Here is an 18,540-nt window from a genome sequence, read left to right as displayed (position 1 = left end):
CATCTCTGGGTCCTCTTCGGGAGGGAATATCACCCCTAGTTGCCTGCGGAGTGTCTCAGTAGCTTCGCACTCTAGAAGATAGTGTGTTAGGGGCCGCTGGACAACGTGCTGACAGTACTGGCACATCTCCTCAGCCTTGTCTACCATCATCTTGGCTGTGGGAAAGCCGAAACGAAGCCGATGGATGGCGGTACACTGCGCTCTGGACCAGCTTCTGTCATATGGAGGGGGTTCTCCCTGAGTCGCTGCTCGGTACCACTGTTGAGATGGGGTATCACCTAAGACCTCCCCCATAAGTTTCGTGGCTCTGGCAGCCACCAGTTTGGTCTGTCGTAGGCTGATTGGGACAGTAATCCCAACATGTGGATAGTCTGTTGCTGCCTTGGCTGCATCATCTGCCGCCTCATTTCCCCGGATGCCAGCATGGCTGGGGATCCAGTTCAATGTCGATCTATTACCCTGAACTTCTAAGGCTGTCCTTATGCTCAGGATCGATGTGATGAGGTGAACATTATCCTGTGGTTGAGGATGGGAGAGGTCATTGATTGCAGAGGTGGAATCAACATGTATGACAGGTCGGAGTCGATGTCGTAGGGCATGTGACAATGACTTAAGAAATCGTAATGACACGATTGCAAATAAACCATACCCCCGGCCGGGATTGAACCCGCGGTCATAGAGTCTCAAAACTCCAGCCCGTCGCGTTAGCCACTAGACCAGCTAGCCACAATAAGATTCATCCAACTAGGTATATTTCTACACCATAGGAAAGTTAGCACAGGCACCTCTGTGACCACAAATGCAAGTTTTTACAGACGAATCTCCAGCTAGCGTGGCCGTGACGAACTCTAGCTCAAGTCCCTTCACTGCCGTCAACATGACTTAAGAAATCGTAATGACACGATTGCAAATAAACCATACCCCCGGCCGGGATTGAACCCGCGGTCATAGAGTCTCAAAGTTAGCACAGGTGCCTGTGCTAACCTTCCTATGGTGTAGAAATATACCTAGTTGGATGAATCTTATGTGGCTAGCTGGTCTAGTGGCTAACGCGACGGGCTGGAGTTTTGAGACTCTATGACCGCGGGTTCAATCCCGGCCGGGGGTATGGTTTATTTGCAATCGTGTCATTACGATTTCTTAAGTCATGTTGACGGCAGTGAAGGGACTTGAGCTAGAGTTCGTCACGGCCACGCTAGCTGGAGATTCGTCTGTAAAAACTTGCATTTGTGGTCACAGAGGTGCCTGTGCTAACTTTCCTATGGTGTAGAAATATACCTAGTTGGATGAATCTTATTGTGGCTAGCTGGTCTAGTGGCTAACGCGACGGGCTGGAGTTTTGAGACTCTATGACCGCGGGTTCAATCCCGGCCGGGGGTATGGTTCATGTGACAATGCCTGCTGAATCGCCACCAGCTCAGCTTGTAGACGTTTCGCCATCCAGTGGCTTTATCAATACAAATTCTATGACATAGCTTGAAGACAGTAGGACTATATACAGAAGATGAGGTAATCAGTCCCTCAACCTAGCAGTAGGTGCGAAGAGCACCATAGTCGTGGAGATTCTGAAGCAGAAGCAAGGAGCCTATGTCCTAGAATTTGTATTGATAAAGCCACTGGATGGCGAAACGTCTACAATAAAGATACCCAGATGTTGCACGTGTCTTAATTTCATCTTGTCGGTATTATATATCATTCTTGCACAACTTGTCAGACACTGCAACATCATGGAATCTTCATTCTGAGGACATGTACATAACCTTCACGACTACGACAACTACTACTACAACTAACCCATCTCTTTGGGAAGGACCTACTTCCACTGGGGAATCGCGCCTACCAGTGACTATGCCCTCGTCTGCTACACCTGACGTTACTATATAAGCGCCAGGCTCCTTGCTTCTGCTTCAGAATCTACACGGCTATGGTGCTCTTCGCACCTACTCCTAGGTTGAGGGACTGATTACCTCATCTTCTGTTTATAGTCCTACTGTCTTCAAGCTATGTCTTAGAATTTGTATTGATAAAGCCACTGGATGGCGAAACGTCTACAATAAAGATACCCAGATGTTGCACATGTGTCTTAATTTCATCTTGTCGGTATTATATACCATTCTTGCACAACTTGTCAGACACTGCAACATCATGGAATCTTGATTCTGAGGACATGTACATAACCTTCACGACTACGACAACTACTACTACAACTAACCCATCTCTTTGGGATGGACCTACTTCCACTGGGGAATCGCGCCTACCAGTGACTATGCCCTCGTCTGCTACACCTGACGTTACTATATAAGCGCAGGCTCCTTGCTTCTGCTTCAGAATCTCCACGACTATGGTGCTCTTCGCACCTACTCCTAGGTTGACGGACTGATTACCTCATCTTCTGTATATATATAGTCCTACTGTCTTCAAGCTATGTCCTAGAATTTGTATTGATAAAGCCACTGGATGGCGAAACGTCTACAATGAAGATACCCAGATGTTGCACATGTGTCTTAATTTCATCTTGTCGGTATTATATACCATTCTTGCACATAGTGTGATGGAGTTGTGGTATACAGGTGTTGGAATGTAGAGGGTAGGGGAGAGGACAGATCCCTGGGGTACTCCGGCTTTTAGTGTGAAGTAGTCAGAGTAACAGCCTTGGAATTTGATTCTCATGGTACGGCCGTCTAGGAAGTTGCAGAGGAGTTTACGAGTAGTGAGAGGCAGGTTAAAGTTAGTGCAGAGTTTGTACTTGAGCCCTTCGTGCCAGACAGTGTCAAAGGCTTTTTCAACGTCTTTTGCAACCAGGGCTGTCCTGTTTCTTTGTTTTGTGTTTATGTGGATGTAGTTGAGAATGATGTTAATGGCATCCTGTGTGGATCTGTGTTCTGAAGCCAAACTGGCCATCAGAAAGTAGAGAATTGTGTTCCAGGTATCTGCGAAGGCGATGATTGATGAGTTTTTCAAAGAGTTTTCCTAAAGTTTCGAGGAGGCTGATAGGGTGATAGTTTCTAGGGTCAGAGTGGTCTTTATTGGGTTTAGAAAGGAGGATAGCAGTAGCAGCTTTGAAGAGGGAAGGGAAGTATCCAGAGGCAAGGGAGGCATTGAGGAGGTTTGTGTAGGCAGTAATGATAGAGTCAGGAAGGTGTTTCAGGATAATATGATTTAGGCCAGAAGCACCAGGAGCCTTGGGGGGAAGGTGTCTGAGGAGAGTTTTAATGTCTGTGTTGGTGAAAGGAGTGTCGAGTTCTTGGGAGGAGGTAAGAGAGTCTAGATGTATGTGGCTATCTGGTGTTGTTTCTTGTGTGTGTGCAGTGTTCCAGTGTTCTATGTTCTGAATGTGTTGAATAACGTTAGGGTGAGGTGGGTGAGGGTGGAAGATGTTCTCCCAGATGTGTTTGAAGATATTGGTAGCAGCCTGAGTGTCTGAGATGTGTGTGTTGTTGTGGGTGATGTGTTTGAATTTATTGGTGGGAGTTGTGCCTCTGATTTTTTTGATAAAGTTCCAGAAGGCTTTAGTGTTTTTAATACGCTGTTTGTCTGCTTGTTGTATGAGTTGTGACCAGTGATTGTTGTGGTCTTGGTCTAAGCTGTATAAAATATCGTTTCTAAGGACTTGATTAAATCTATGTGTTGTAGAGGAAGCGGTTGTGGTAGCAGATAATTAGTCTTCTTGTTCTGAGTGACGGTTTGAAGGAATAACGAGTGGTGTGAGTTTTCTTTGGTATTGCGATGTTGGCTGCTTTTGTAATGGTGTCCTGGATGAGATCAAGTTGAGTATCGATGTCAGAGATAGGTTTGTTGTTGTAGTCATAGGTGAGGTTAATATTGTCTATGTGTTGTTTGAAAGCATCCCAGTCAGCGTTCTTGTAGGAGAAGGAAGGTGTGGCTGGAATGAGGATAGGGTTGGAGGAGATGTGTAAGATGATTGGGATGTGATAAGAGCCTGTAATAGGGCCAGGTGAGATGTAGTGTTGAAATAGAGAGCTGGCTCGGTTTGCTAGAATGATGTCTGGTTTGCCTTGGCCCGTGTGGTTGTAGAAGGTATTGAAGACTGGGCCGAGATGAATTAGGTGTTTATGGTTTGTGAAGTTGAGTAATTGGAGACCAAGTTGGTTCTTACTGGTGTGATGAAAGGTGGTGTGTTTGGCATTCATGTCAGCTAGTAGGTATGTTGGTGTGTTGGTGTAGTTGAAGACTAAGGAAAGGTCGTGTATGTTGAGAATAGTGTTTGAGCGAGCATAGGTGGTGAAAAAGATAAAGGGGACCAAGGTGGGTGTGTATTCTGACTGCAAGACAGTGTTGGTGAAAAAAAGGGATTGGGAGAAATTCGTGTTTTATGTTGGAATTTACAAGGATGGCAACCCAATCGTGGGGATCATAGGGGGACTGTAGTGCAGTATAACCATAATGGCAGATGCGTTTAGGGGCTTTGAGGCAGGTACTGTTTAGCAAAACAATATCTGGCCTCTCTGTTTCAAGGAGCTCGGCCACTAGGTGTCTAATTGTAAAGTAGGAACGTACGTTGAACTGAATCACCTTAAACGTGATTTAATGGTTTCGTCATAGCAAAGTTAATGTCGGGGGAGGAGTTTGGATTAAAGCCCGTGATAGTGGTGCCATCAGTGGATGTGTGTTTGTAGGTGCTACGAACCCGTTTCCTGGAGGGGGAGGAAGAGATGGATCTGTTTTTATGTTCTTTGGTCTGTCTGTCAGAAGTTGGGGCAGGTTTAGGTTTGAGTGGATTTTGTCTGGAGGAGGTGGAGTTGGACCTGGATGAAGTTTTGGTTGTGGTGGAGGAGTGGGCGAAGGTGGATGCAGAGGAAGTGGAAGCTTTGGTAGGGGATAAGGAAGTGGAAGCTTTGGTAAGGGATGAGGAAGTGGAACCCATGGTAAGGGGTGAGGAAGTGGAAGCTTTGGAAGGGGATGAAGAAGTGGGGGGAGGGGTGGTCGTAGCAGCAGCAGTAGGGGTGTTGGTGGGAGGTGTGGAAGTAGTGAAGAGGGGTAGGGGAGGAGGAAAGTTGATTGGAGTAGGAAGTAGGGGGGTGGGAGAGAGGGAGGAGGGAGAGGTTGTAGTAGGCTTAGAAGAGAAGCAGGAAGGAGAAATAATTAAAGAGGGAAGATTGTTAGCAGACAAGATTAGGTTAAGGACATGTGAGTAGTCTGATTGGTAAGCTTGAGAGATTACCATCGCAGAGTGGGCAGCAGTGGCGAGTTGACAGTTAGTTTTGTAGTCTAGTGTGGGTGTAAGTGTAGAAGGAGAAGTGCTTGTAGTCTGTATGTTGGTGTTTGATGTGTGTAGAGTAGAAGAGGTAGACCAAGTGCGTGGGTAGGCCCAGGCATTGGGGGTAGGGGAGGGAGGTGTGAAAGGGGAGGGAGGTGCAGGGAAGCGGTTGGGGAGGGAGGGAGGTTGGCTAGCTCTGAGAGCGGAGAGAATGTCTTTTCTAGTAGGGCATGAGTTTGCAACTGCAGTGTGTGACCCGCCGCAGTTAGAACATTTAAGGGGGAGGTTGCAAGTGTTCCAGAAGTGGCCAGTTCCTGAACATCTGGAGCAGGTTTGTGTGGAAGTGCATGGGATTTTGTCGTGGCCGAATTTGTAGCATTTCTGACGTTGTGTGATGGGGTGGAAGTTCGGAGTGAAGAGAGAGTTTGGAGGAATGCGGATGGTCTTGGCAAGGATTCCTTGACTGAAGAGTGTAGAGGCGTCAGAAAGAGTTGAATAGCGTATTTTGAGGATGGTAGAGTTTTCAGGTCTGTAAATATCGTCAACAGAGACTTTGTTCTTAGTACTAATGTCTTTGATTAAGTCTTCTTTGTCTGTGTCATAGGCAGTCAGGAGAGAATAGTCTACGTGTTTTGCGATCACTGTGCATTTGGCGCGGTGCTCAGGAGTCCAAATAATAGTGAAGCCTGCGTTGAGAAGTTTTTGTCTGGTCTCGGTTGAGGTGTACGTTTCGTAAGAATGTCTGTCAAGAAGTAGTTTGAAGCCTGAGTTGGTTTTAAAGACTTTCAGTTGAGGAGCGCCAGTGATCTGGTACAATAAATTTCCAGGACAGATAGTGACATGATCAGATTTAGAGTATTTGAGGTTAAGCGAGAAAGAACTGGGTTTGGAAGAGGTAGAGGCAGGGTAGGCCTTAGAGGCAGGAGTAGACAGAGTAGAGGCAGGTGTTGGCAGTAGAGGAGGAGTGGTAAGGGGAAGGAAGTGGAAGGCATTGAAGGCATCGTAAATTAGATGTTGCGGCCAAATCTGTGAGAATAATTGGTTAGGCAAGTACGTGAGAAGTAGACACACGTACTTGCCTGGCTATAACTTTAAAGTTTCTTGTGGAGTCCGTCTCTGGAGGCACAGGACACTGAGGAGGTGAGCTGTAGCTTGATGGAGCACTGTATGCCCTGAACGGTGAGGAGAGGCAACACTGGCTGTATGGCGTGCAGATCACACGTACTGGCTGAGGCGTGGAGACTTCAGACAGCAACAGGAGTGCAGAGGGAGGCTTCCTGCCTTGGGTAGGCAGCCACTGACGCACCAGTCCTGATGGTGAAGACGAAGGTCCAGTAACCACCACCCGGTGAGGAGAGCAACTCTGACTGTGAGCGATGAGGAGAGCAAACACTAGTTGTATGGCGTGCAGACTTCACATAAAGGATGAGGCGTGGAGACTTCAGACAACGGCGAGGAGAAATCAACTCCGACAACCTCTACTAGTGAGAACGGCTGGATTTGAGAGGGACCTGACCTCCCAACATCTGCGTTCTTACCTCTACTATTGACCTACGTCTCACCTCCTGGCGCTATGTTAGGCTCCATCCTGTCACTTCAACTCCATATTGTTTCAGATTATGGGACAATGCTCTTCTCCAGACTGAAGGACTGACCACCTCAAAACTTTAAGGGTGATGGACTGATTACATCGTCTTCAAGTCTCTTCTGCTTCGATCAACTTTTCTGTACTCGACTGAAGAAGCCTACTGTGTAGGCGAAACGTTTCGAAATAAAGATACCTAACTGTTGCATATGTGTCTTACCTAACAACCTGTCGGTATTTTATACCATTTTAATGTTCAGTTTGTAATGTTTCAGAAAAGAGGAGGAGGTCCAAGAAGATACGATCAAAGGGAACGCCTTTACTGTAGTGCGCAAAGGCGCTCCCTGTGATCGAATCTACTTGGACCTCCTCCTCTTTTCTGCAACATTGCAAGCTGCTGATGATGTGTTGATTAGAATATATATATATATATATATATATATATATATATATATATATATATATATATATATATATATATATATATATATATATATATATATATATATATATATATATATATGCAAAAAAAAACCACTCTGAAAGAATAGAGAAATTCCAAGCGCTTTCGTGACTACTCACATTATCAAGGAACTATGAAAGTAAAGCATCAAAGGAAGGTATATAAGGGGTCTGGCCAACACCTCATTATCAGATCCCACTACGGTTAAACACCTGACGAGCGCCGACCCAACTGGACAGGTCCTTTGCACAACCCACCAACAAACTATTCTACCCAAAAATGTAGATATACGCCAGATATACCCAAAAATGTAGATATACACCATTTCCTTGGAAAATTAAATAGCTTAGCCCATTCTATAAACTTTACTGTTGAGTTTGAAGAAAATAACTCATTGCCTTTTCTAGATGTTTTAATTAATAAAGGTAATAATGAATTCAAATTTAAAATTTACAGAAAACCTACAAATAACTGTTCCTATGTCCACTATTATTCTTCGCATCAAGATAGAGTCAAACTGTCTGTTTTCTCATCAATGTTTTTGAGAGCTTTACGAATTTGGAGTCCAGAGTTCATAGATGAGGAAATATCCAAAATTTATGAAATAGGTAATGATTTAAAATACCCAAGAAATGTAATTGATAAATCTTTTAAAGTTGCTAGAAATACTTTTTACAATCCAAAAAGGGACAACCAGCCTTATTCAACTAAAAATATGTTGGTTCTCCCTTACCATGAAAACTTGGTTGATATGCCTTCTCTTCTTAAGACTTTTAATATTAAAGTTGTATTCAAAAATCTTGATACAGTAAAAAACTTTTGATAAAGAATTCCCCCCAAAATGCTGATGGATGTGTCTATAAGATTCCTTGTAAAATTTGCGATAAAGTTTATTACGGTCAAACTGGTAAAAATCTCGAACAAAGATTAAAACAACATAAATATAGCATTAGAACTGGACAAGATTCCAATGCTCTATTTATTCATGTAAGAGATTTTAACCATCCAATTGATTTTCAAAAAGTTGAGAAAGTAGTATCAAGCAAGTCCATGGTCGACAGGAATATAATTGAATCTTGTTTCATAAAAAGCATATTTCCTTTGGTTTATATAAATTAGACCCATTTATAATTAATAGAATTTGGGAAGAATTTAATAATACACTGGACAAATAATAGTTTTTAAAATTCTCTTGGGTAGAATAGTTTGTTGGTGGGTTTTGCAAAGGACCTGTCCAGTTGGGCCTGCGCTCGTCAGGTGTTTAACCGTTGTGCGATCTGATAGTGAGGTGTTGGCCAGACCCCTTATATACCTTCCTTGGATGCTTTACTTTCATAGTTCCTTGATAATGTGAGAAGTCACGAAAGCGCTTGGAATTTCTCTATTCTTTCAGAGTGGTTGTTTTCCATATTCTGAAATCACCTGTTTACTGTGATCTTATTGCATATATATATATATATATATATATATATATATATATATATATATATATATATATATATATATATATATATATATATATATATATATATATATATATATAAGAACATACGAATGGAGGAACACTGCCGAAGGCCTACTGGCCCATACAAGGCGGGACTTTATCAAAACCACCGCTACTCAAAGCTACCCAGGAATTTACTCCCGTACCCACGACGCCAATCAGAACCAGCCCCGCCCACTCATATATTTGTTCAATCTCTTTTCAAATCTACCCAAGGTCCTAGCATCTATCACCGTACTTGGAAGATTGTTCCACCCATCCACAACTCTGTCCGAAAACCAAAGCGTACCTATTTCCTTTCTAAATCTATATTTACCCAACTTAAATCCATTATTTCTGGTTCTTACCAGGTTCGACATCCTCAGTACTTTATTAATATCACATTTGTTTATGCCTATCATCCAGTTATACACTTCGATGATATCTCCTCTCATTCTATGTCTCTCCATAGCAGGAAGATTCAAGGCTCTAAGTCTATCTTTGTACGGGAGATTCCTAATACAATAAATAATTTTAGTCATTATTCTCTGTATATTCTCCAATGAATCTATATCCATCCTGTGGTAAGCAGACTAAACCTGAGCGGCAGAATCCAAGTGAGGCAGGCCTCACTAGTGATGTATAAAGCTGTAAAATAACTTTAGGACCTCTGTTACTTATACTTCTTGAAATAAATCTTAGTAATCTGTCAGCCTTATTGCGCACACTTAGGTATTGCTGTCTTGGCTTTAGATTTCTGCTTACCATGACTCCCAAGTATTTTTTACATTCTGTATATCAAGCTCTACTTCATCTAGTTTATAACTTCGAGGGTTATTTTCATTACCAAGGACTAGGATTTTACACATGCCCCCACTGAACTTCATATGCCATTTTTCAAACCAAATCCTCATGGAGTTCACTGGTATCTTCCCTAAAATGAATCATAGGGCGTAATTTTGTATCATCAGCAAATCTGCTCATATCACTTGTAATTCCTTCATCAAGGTCATTAATGTAAATTATGAACAACATTGGGCCTAAAACTGATCCTTGTGGAACGCCACTAGTGACTAATCCCCATTCAAATTCGACCCAATTAATGGAAACTCTCTGCTTTCAATTGGTAAGCCATGCTTCTATCCATGCTAGAACTTTACTTCCTATACCATGAGCTGCCACTTATCTTAAGAGTCTCTTGAGATACTTTATCGAAGGCTTTACTGAAATCCAAATAAAGAATAGTATATTCTTTATCACTGTCTACTGTCTCAAATGTTTTATTGATGAACGTCAGTAAATTTGTCAGGCAGGAACGACCTCTCGTGAACCCATTCTGAGATCATTAATCAAATTATGCTCTTAAAGGTGACTTCTAATAATATCAACTATAATTGATTCTAATAATTTGTTTACCACTATGGACAGTAATTTGATGGAACGGACTAATCCCTTGATTTGAATATAGGAACCACATTACTTATCTTCCACATCTCTGGCACAACACCAGTGAGGATGGACGCATTAAACACGTTCGTTAATGGCTGACTAACTTCCATCTTGCATTCCTTAAGTACTCTGGAAAACAACTCGTCGGGTCCTGGGGACCTATTTTGTTTCAGTTTATCTATGTTTGATAACCGTGTCCCTCGTGAGAGTAATGTTAGTTAATTTGAATTCTTCAGGAACTGAATAATTGTTAGTTTCTGGAATCTCATTTACGTAATGGCATTGTGGGAAAAGTGCTGTCATGGTTCAAGTTGATGAAATTAAGACACATGTGTAACATCTGGGTATCTTTATTGTAGACGTTTCGCCATCCAGTGGCTTTATTAATACAAATTCCAGGACATAACTGGAAGATAGTAGGATTATATACAGAAGATGAGGTAATCAGTCCCTCAACCTTGGTTCGAGTCATGGCTCACCAATAGGAAGCAGAGAGTGTGCATAAACGGGGTTAAATCTGAGTGGGGATTTGTAATACGTGGCGTTCCGCAGGGATGGGTTTTAGACCCGTTGTTGTTTATGCAATATATAAATGATCATGACGAGGGAATTACTAGAGATATAAGCAGATTCGCTGATTACAAGAAGATAGGTAGGATAATCGATTCAGACGTTGATGTCTAGGAACTTCAGGAGAATTCCCCTCACGGAAGGTTCCTTGAAGTTGGTGAAGGGCTCTTAATTTAGGGAATTGGATCTGTGCTCCAGTTCCCGAATTAAGCCTGAATGCCTTCCACATCCCCCCCTGCGCTGTATAATCCAACGGGTTTAGCGCTTCCCCTTAATAATAATAATAATAATAATAATAATAATAATAATAATAATAATAATAATAATAATGATAATTCAGGAGGATTTAGACAAACTCAGTTCGTGGTGAGAAAAGTGGCAGATGCATTTCAATGTAAATAAATGTAAAGTTCTAAAGTTCGGAAATGTTCATAACCCTAGCACCTACCAGCTTAATAATGTTGAACTTAGTCGTACAGAATGCGAAAAGGATTTGTCGGTTATGGTAAGCAGCAACCTTAAACCAAGACAGCAGTGTCTAAGCGTGCGTAATAAGGCAAATAAGTTACTGGGATTTTTATTAAGAAATGTAAGCAACAGAAGCCCAGCTGTTATACTTCAGCTTTATACATCATAAGTAAGGTCTCACCTAGATTATTTAGCTCAATTCTGGTCTCCATATTACAGAATGGATATAAATTCGTTAGAAAGCATTCAGCGACGAATGACAAAAGTAATTCATTGCATTAGAAATCTTCCGTATGAAGAAAGACTGAAGTCCCTTAAACTGCATTCACTTGTAAGACGAAGAATTAGGGAAGACATGGTCGAAGTGTATAAGTGGAAGATGGGTATTAATAAAGGGGATATAAATAAGGTCTTAAAGATATCTCTCCAAGAGAGAACCCGCAGTAATGGATTCAAATTAGACAAGTTTAGATTTAGAAAGGATATAGGAAAGTATTGGTTTGGAAATAGGATGAGTGGAACAGTCTTCCTAGTAGGGTTATTGAGGCTAAAACCTTGGGTAGTTTCAAATTCAGGTTGGATAAATACATGAGTGAGAGGAGTTGGATTTGAGTGGGACTTGTGCCTGAGTTAATAGAATTACCAAAGCTTGTTGCTTGGAAAGAATTGAAAATTGAGTTGTGCAAATATTCTGTTAGTTGGATGGATTGTGAAGGACCTGTCTAGTATGGGCCAACAGGCCTGCTGCAGTGTTCCTTCTTTCTTATGTTCTTATGTCTTCTTCTGTAAAGACTGACAAAAAATAGTCACTAAAACGAGAACGCATTTCCAGTTCGTTATCCGTCAGCTGATCATTCCAAATTTTCAGAGGTCCTACTTTTTCCCTCACCTTCGTCCTATAGCCTAAGCAACACAGACCCCAGCCTTTACCTAGAACAGATTAACTCTGTGGCACTCCATGTATGCTCAAGGCATAATCCTTAAAGAAAAGGGAGAAGAAAATGTAAACTAGAAAAAGAAAGGTGCTCCTTTTACAGGCGAAGGCAAAGAATAACAAAGCAGCTAAAAGAGGCCAATATATCTGCAATACGTAGGGAGACACTGACCAGAGAAATAGCAAATATCGAACTAAATCTAAAAGAATCTACAGGAGTCAAGAATCGCGGGAAGAACTAAAAGCCATAAATGAAATCGAAAGAAACCGAAAGTATTTCTTTTCTTATGCCAAATCAAAGTCGAGAACAACATCCAGTATTGGGCCCCTACATAAACAAGATGGGTCCTACACAGATGACAGCAAGGAAATGAGTGAGCTACCCAAGTCCCAATATGACTCGGTTTTTAGCGAGCCGCTAACCAAACTGAGAGTCGAAGATCTAAATGATTTTTTATGATAGCCACAGAATTTGGTAAGCACAAGCATATCTGACATTATCCTGACGCCAAATGACTTCGAACAGACAATAAATGACATGCCCATGCATTCTGCCCCAGGGCCAGACTCATGGAACTTCTTGTTCATCAAGAACTGCAAGAAGCCCCTATTACGTGCTGTTAACATCCTATGGAGAGGGAGCATGGACACTGGGGTCGTCCCACAGTTACTAAAAACAACAGACATAGCCCCACTCCACAATAGCAAAGAGCTACAGACCGATAGCTCTAGCGTCCTATATCATAAAAACCTTTGAAAGGGTTCTAAGAAGCAAGATCGCCACCCATCTAGATACCCATCAGTTACACAACCCAGGGCAGCATGGGTTTAGAGCAGGGTCGCTCCTGTCTGTCCCAACTACTGGACCACTACGACAAGGTCCTGGATGCTCTAGAAGACAAACAAAATGCCGATGTAGTATACACAGACTTTGCAAAAACCTTCAACAAGTATGACCATGGTGTCATAGCGCACAAAATGCGTGATAAAGGAATAACAGGAAAAGTTAGTAGATGGATCTATAATCTCCTGACAAATAGAACACAAAGAGTAGTAGTCAACAGAGTAAAGTCTGAGGCGGCTACGGTGAAAAGCTCTGTTCCTCAAGGCACAGTACTCGCTCCCATCTTGTTCCTAATTCTCATATCGGACATAGACAGGGATATAAGCCATAGTTCCATGTCTTCCTTTGCAGATGACACCCGAATCTGCATGACAGTGTCCTCCATTGCATTCACTGCAAGGCTCCAGGCGGACATCAACCAAATCTTTAAATGGGCTGCGGAAAACAATATGAAGTTTAATGATTAGAAATTTCAACTATTTCAATATGGTAAACGTGAGGAAATTTAAATTTCATTGGACTATAAAACAAATTCCAACCACACAATAGAGCGAAAAACTAACGTTAAAGACCTGGGAGTGATCATGTCGGAAGATGGAAATAAATGGTATAAACTACCGACACAATGAAAATATAAACACAAATGCAGTATAATGTGATCCTTTATTGACAACGTTTCACCCACACAGTGGGCTTTTTCAAGTCACACACGGATCTACCTGGGGTTGGAAGGTACGAGAGTATTTATAGTCATGTTCAGAATGTTGAGGTCAGGTGGAGAATGCTGCATCTGATGATCTACCGGGTGGGGTTATAGAGTCTTGGGTAGCTTGGCAGGGGTATTGGACAAGTTGTGAGTAGACCTTCTGCAGTGTTCTATGTTCTTATGTGGGATAGCGATGAAGAAGTTTCTTGGCGAGTGGTTCAGCTATGTTATAGAAGCCATTATAATGGCTTCTATAACATAGCTGAACAACTCGCCAAGAAACTTCTTCATCGCTATCCCACATAAGAACATAGAACGTCTACTCACAACTTGTCCAATACCCCTGCCAAGCTACCCAAGACTCTATAACCCCACCCGGTAGATCATCAGATGCAGCATTCTCCACCTGACCTCAACATTCTGAACATGACTATAAATACTCTCGTACCTTCCAACCCCAGGTAGATCCGTGTGTGACTTGAAAAAGCCCACTGTGTGGGTGAAACGTTTGTCAATAAAGATTAACATTATACTGCATTTGTGTTTATATTTTCATTGTGTCGGTATTTTATACCATTTATTTCCATCGTGTCAAACACTGCAGTAGAAATGGATCCTTCACACAGAGAATACCTGGACCTTCTTCTAAAAGCTTACTCACTTCGCAACAGACACAATTTTCTTCGTGATTGCATCCAAGAAATGGTCTTACCAAGATCTACTCCTCCTCAAATTGCCAACATCAAACCACCTTTCTCCGCTACAGCTCGGACCTACCTTGAAGAGTGTGCAGATGACTTAAACAATGCTACAAAGGAAGCTTTTCTCCAAGCCAGAACACTAGGCACAACACTCCGGGGCAACATGAACAGACGCACCGCCGAAATCATTCGCAGCAGAGTTACCACAGCGAATGTTCAACAGAAGATCAGACTTGCTAGGAAACTACAAACACTCTGCGATAATAGTAATTGGAAAAGTTTAGGAAGACCTGAAATTATTCAAAATCTTTCATCTCGTCCACTGTCAACCACAGAAACTGAAGCCCTCAGCTTAGGCCTCAAATTCGCAACAGGAATTACGAAACCAAAACAAGACCTCAATTTCATCGCCAAAAACTACAGACACAATGACTCCGACTTCCAAAAAGGCTATCTTCAAGGCATCATCTCAGCAGCCATCTCAACACGCAGCTCCCCAGTCATACCTCGACGTTACATCAATGCACTCAAAGGTTTAGCAGAAGACACGACCATCAGGGTCACCACCGCTGATAAAGGAGGTGGTGTTGTTATCATGAACACTGACGATTACAGGAACAAAATGCTCAATCTACTTAATGACCCAGATACCTACAAACCTCTCACAACTAACCAAGTGGACAACCTTACTAAAACTTTTCTTCAAAGGACTCGCCGCATTCTGAGGGGCTCAGAACAAGGGAAGAAACTTCTGCACACCATGCCCAGCAACCCCAGACCTGCCAGAATGTACGGCCTGCCAAAGACTCACAAGCCTGGTATCCCACTGAGGCCCATATCCTCGGGAATAGGCAGTGCTCCCCACCAGCTCTCAGGAATTCTCGCAAAACACCTCTCTAAACTCTTGGGCACTATCAGTCCAGCACATCTCAAACACTCGGGTGATCTTCTCAATCGCATTCGCAACATCAACATCAGGAACAAGAAACTTTCCAGCCTTGACGTGACTTCCCTATTCACCAAAGTACCTACTACACAAGCCATCGATCTCTTGCGCAGGAAAATTGACGATTCACTTGATCTTCCCATTCCAGCCAGCGACTTCATCGACCTTGTTGAACTATGTGTTGGCTTTACGTGTTTCTCTTTCGAAAATCACCTTTTTCAGCAGACTTTTGGACTACCCATGGGTTCGCCACTCAGTGCAGTCCTGGCGAACCTATACATGGAACATCTAGAAGCCGAACGTTTCTCCACCATTATTCCTTCGTCTGTCACCTGGCTCCGTTATGTTGACGACATTCTCCTCGTAACTCCTAAACGCTTCAACGTTCAAGCTCTCCAAGACAAGCTCAACCAGGTCGAACCTTCAATCCAGTTCACACTTGAAGAAGAAGTCGACAACACTCTTCCTTTCCTTGATGTTCTGCTCTGCAAAGCTGACCACGAACTTCGTTTTAAAGTCTATCGAAAACCCACCAACCAAAACGAACTTCTCCACTTCTACTCTCACCACGACACCAAAACCAAACGTGGTGTAATTATAGGCTTCTTCCTACGTGCACTCAGAATTTGCAGCAATGAGTTTCTTGAGGAAGAATGCACTATAATTGAACAAGTATTTTCTAAACTCCACTATCCTCGTCACTTCATCAGAGACTGCAGACGGCGAGCATTAAACATCTTCAACACACCCAGAGAAGACACTGCCGAGAAGAGATACATAGTCCTCCCAACCAACTCCATTGCCAAACATGTTTCCAACATCTTTGCCAAAACATCATTCCAAAACATCATTCCACAACCACGACCATCAAGGACATCACCAGTAGTAGACAGGACAAGCCTCCATCCTCTGCAGAGGTATACATAATCCCTTGTAATGACTGCAACAAATTATATGTGGGCGAAACATCAAGAGACCTCCAAACACGTATTTCAGAACACCAATATGCAAGCAGGACTGACGATACAAGGAATGCCTGTGTACAACATCGCAATTCACACAACCATTTAATTAACTACAGAAACTCAAGACTTATAGCCACAGAAGACAACACTCAATACAGAAGAATCCTGGAATCATCGCTCATCTCTACAACCAACAATTTCAACCAGAATAATGGCTTCTATAACATAGCTGAACCACTCGCCAAGAAACTTCTTCATCGCTATCCCACATAAGAACATAGAACACTGCAGAAGGTCTACTCACAACTTGTCCAATACCCCTGCCAAGCTACCCAAGACTCTATAACCCCACCCGGTAGATCATCAGATGCAGCATTCTCCACCTGACCTCAACATTCTGAACATGACTATAAATACTCTCGTACCTTCCAACCCCAGGTAGATCCGTGTGTGACTTGAAAAAGCCCACTGTGTGGGTGAAACGTTGTCAATAAAGGATCACATTATACTGCATTTGTGTTTATATTTTCATGTCGGAAGATCTCACCTTCAAGGACCATAATATTGTATCAATAGCATCTTCCAGAAAAATGATAGGATGGGTAATGAGAACCTTCAAAACCAGGGATGCCAAGCCCATGATGACACTCTTCAGGTTGCTTGTTCTATCTAAGCTGGAATATTGCTGCATGCTAACAGCACCTTTCAAGGCAAGTGAAATTGCTGATCTAGAAAATGTACAGAGAACCTTCACGGCGTGCATAACTGAGATAAACCACCTCAGTTATTGGGAACGCTTGAAGTTCCTCAACCTGTACTCCCTAGAATGCAGGCAGGAGAGATACATGATTATATACACCTGGAAAATCATACAGGGATTAATACCAAACTTACACACGACGATCAGTCCGTACGAAAGCAAGAGACTTGGCAGACGATGCAACATACCCCCATTGAAGAGCAGGGGTGCCACTTGCTCGTTAAGAGACAACACAATAAGTGTTAGGGGCCCAAGACTGTTCAACTACCTCCCAGCATACATAAAGGGGATTACCGATAGACCTCTGGCTGTCTTCAAGTAGGCACTGGACAAGCGCCTAAAGTCAGTACCTGACCAGCCGTGATTCGTACGTTGGATACCGTGCGGCCAGCAGTAACAGCCTTTTTGATCCGGCCCTGATTCTCCATGAGGCCTGGTCACAGACCGGGCCGCGGGGGCGTTGAAACCCGGAACTCTCTCCAGGTAAACTCCAGGTATACACTTAAAATAATCCTTTTGGATTAGTCTTTGATTCATTAGCAACTCTATTTTCATAGTCTCGTTTAGCCTTTCTAATCGCTTTTTTAACTTCTCTTTTAAACTGAATATATTGGTCAATAATGTTAACCTCTCCTCTTTTGATGTGCCTATAAATTCCTCTTTTCTCCCCTAATAGTTGCTTTAGCCTCCTGTTAATCCATTTGGTATCGTTATTTGAATAATTTCTCTCTGGAGAATATATATACTCTGAGCACGTTGTACATTATTAAGAAAACAATCATAAACGCAGATCCCTTCGTAATCGAAAGTATGATCATCGTCAATAAAATCATTAGCTAGTCAACCCCAATCGAGATTAGACACGTGTTCCCTAAGTCCATTATAAGAGTCAGAACGAAAATCGGGGACTTGAACTGTATTATCCTTATTCTCGTACTCGTGATCACTTGCGTCAAGCTCTTCAATGATCTCTAAGATGATAAAAACTAAGTTTTCCAATGGGCAACGGAGAACAATATGATGTTCAATGAAGACAAATTCCAATCACTCTGTTATGGAAAACTGAAGGAAATAATAATTAAACTGAGGATACTACAAACACTAATCACACAAAAGAGTGGATAAGTAATGTGAAGGACCTGGGAGAGGTAATGTCTGAGGATCTCACTTTCAAGAATCAAAACAGTGCCACTATCACATCTGCGAGGAAATTGGAAGGATGGATAATGAGAACATTCAAGACAAGAGATGCCAAACCAATGATGATGCTAATTAAATCACTTGTTTTCTCTAGACTGGAATACTGTTGAACATCTCCATTCAAGGCAGGTGAAACTGCAGATCTAGAGAATGTACAGAGTACCATTACTGCACATATAAATTCCCTCAAACACCTTAACTACTGGGAACGCTTGGAAGCACTTGACTTGTACTCACTGAAGTGCAGG

At 42.4% G+C, this 18,540-nt stretch overlaps 1 protein-coding gene across 1 annotated transcript in view; it reads right to left on the bottom strand.

Moving 5' to 3' along the window:
* LOC138853616 (uncharacterized) overlaps positions 1–18,540 on the bottom strand; it is a 51,839-nt gene that overhangs the window by 5,789 nt on the left and 27,510 nt on the right. The gene's annotated exons all lie outside the window — the stretch shown is intronic.

The sequence above is a fragment of the Cherax quadricarinatus genome, chromosome 35 (assembly GCF_038502225.1).
Source record: "Cherax quadricarinatus isolate ZL_2023a chromosome 35, ASM3850222v1, whole genome shotgun sequence".
NCBI classification, from domain to species: domain Eukaryota; kingdom Metazoa; phylum Arthropoda; class Malacostraca; order Decapoda; family Parastacidae; genus Cherax; species Cherax quadricarinatus.
Note: the sequence above shows the minus strand (reverse complement) of the source record. Positions and strands in the feature narration are given on the sequence as shown.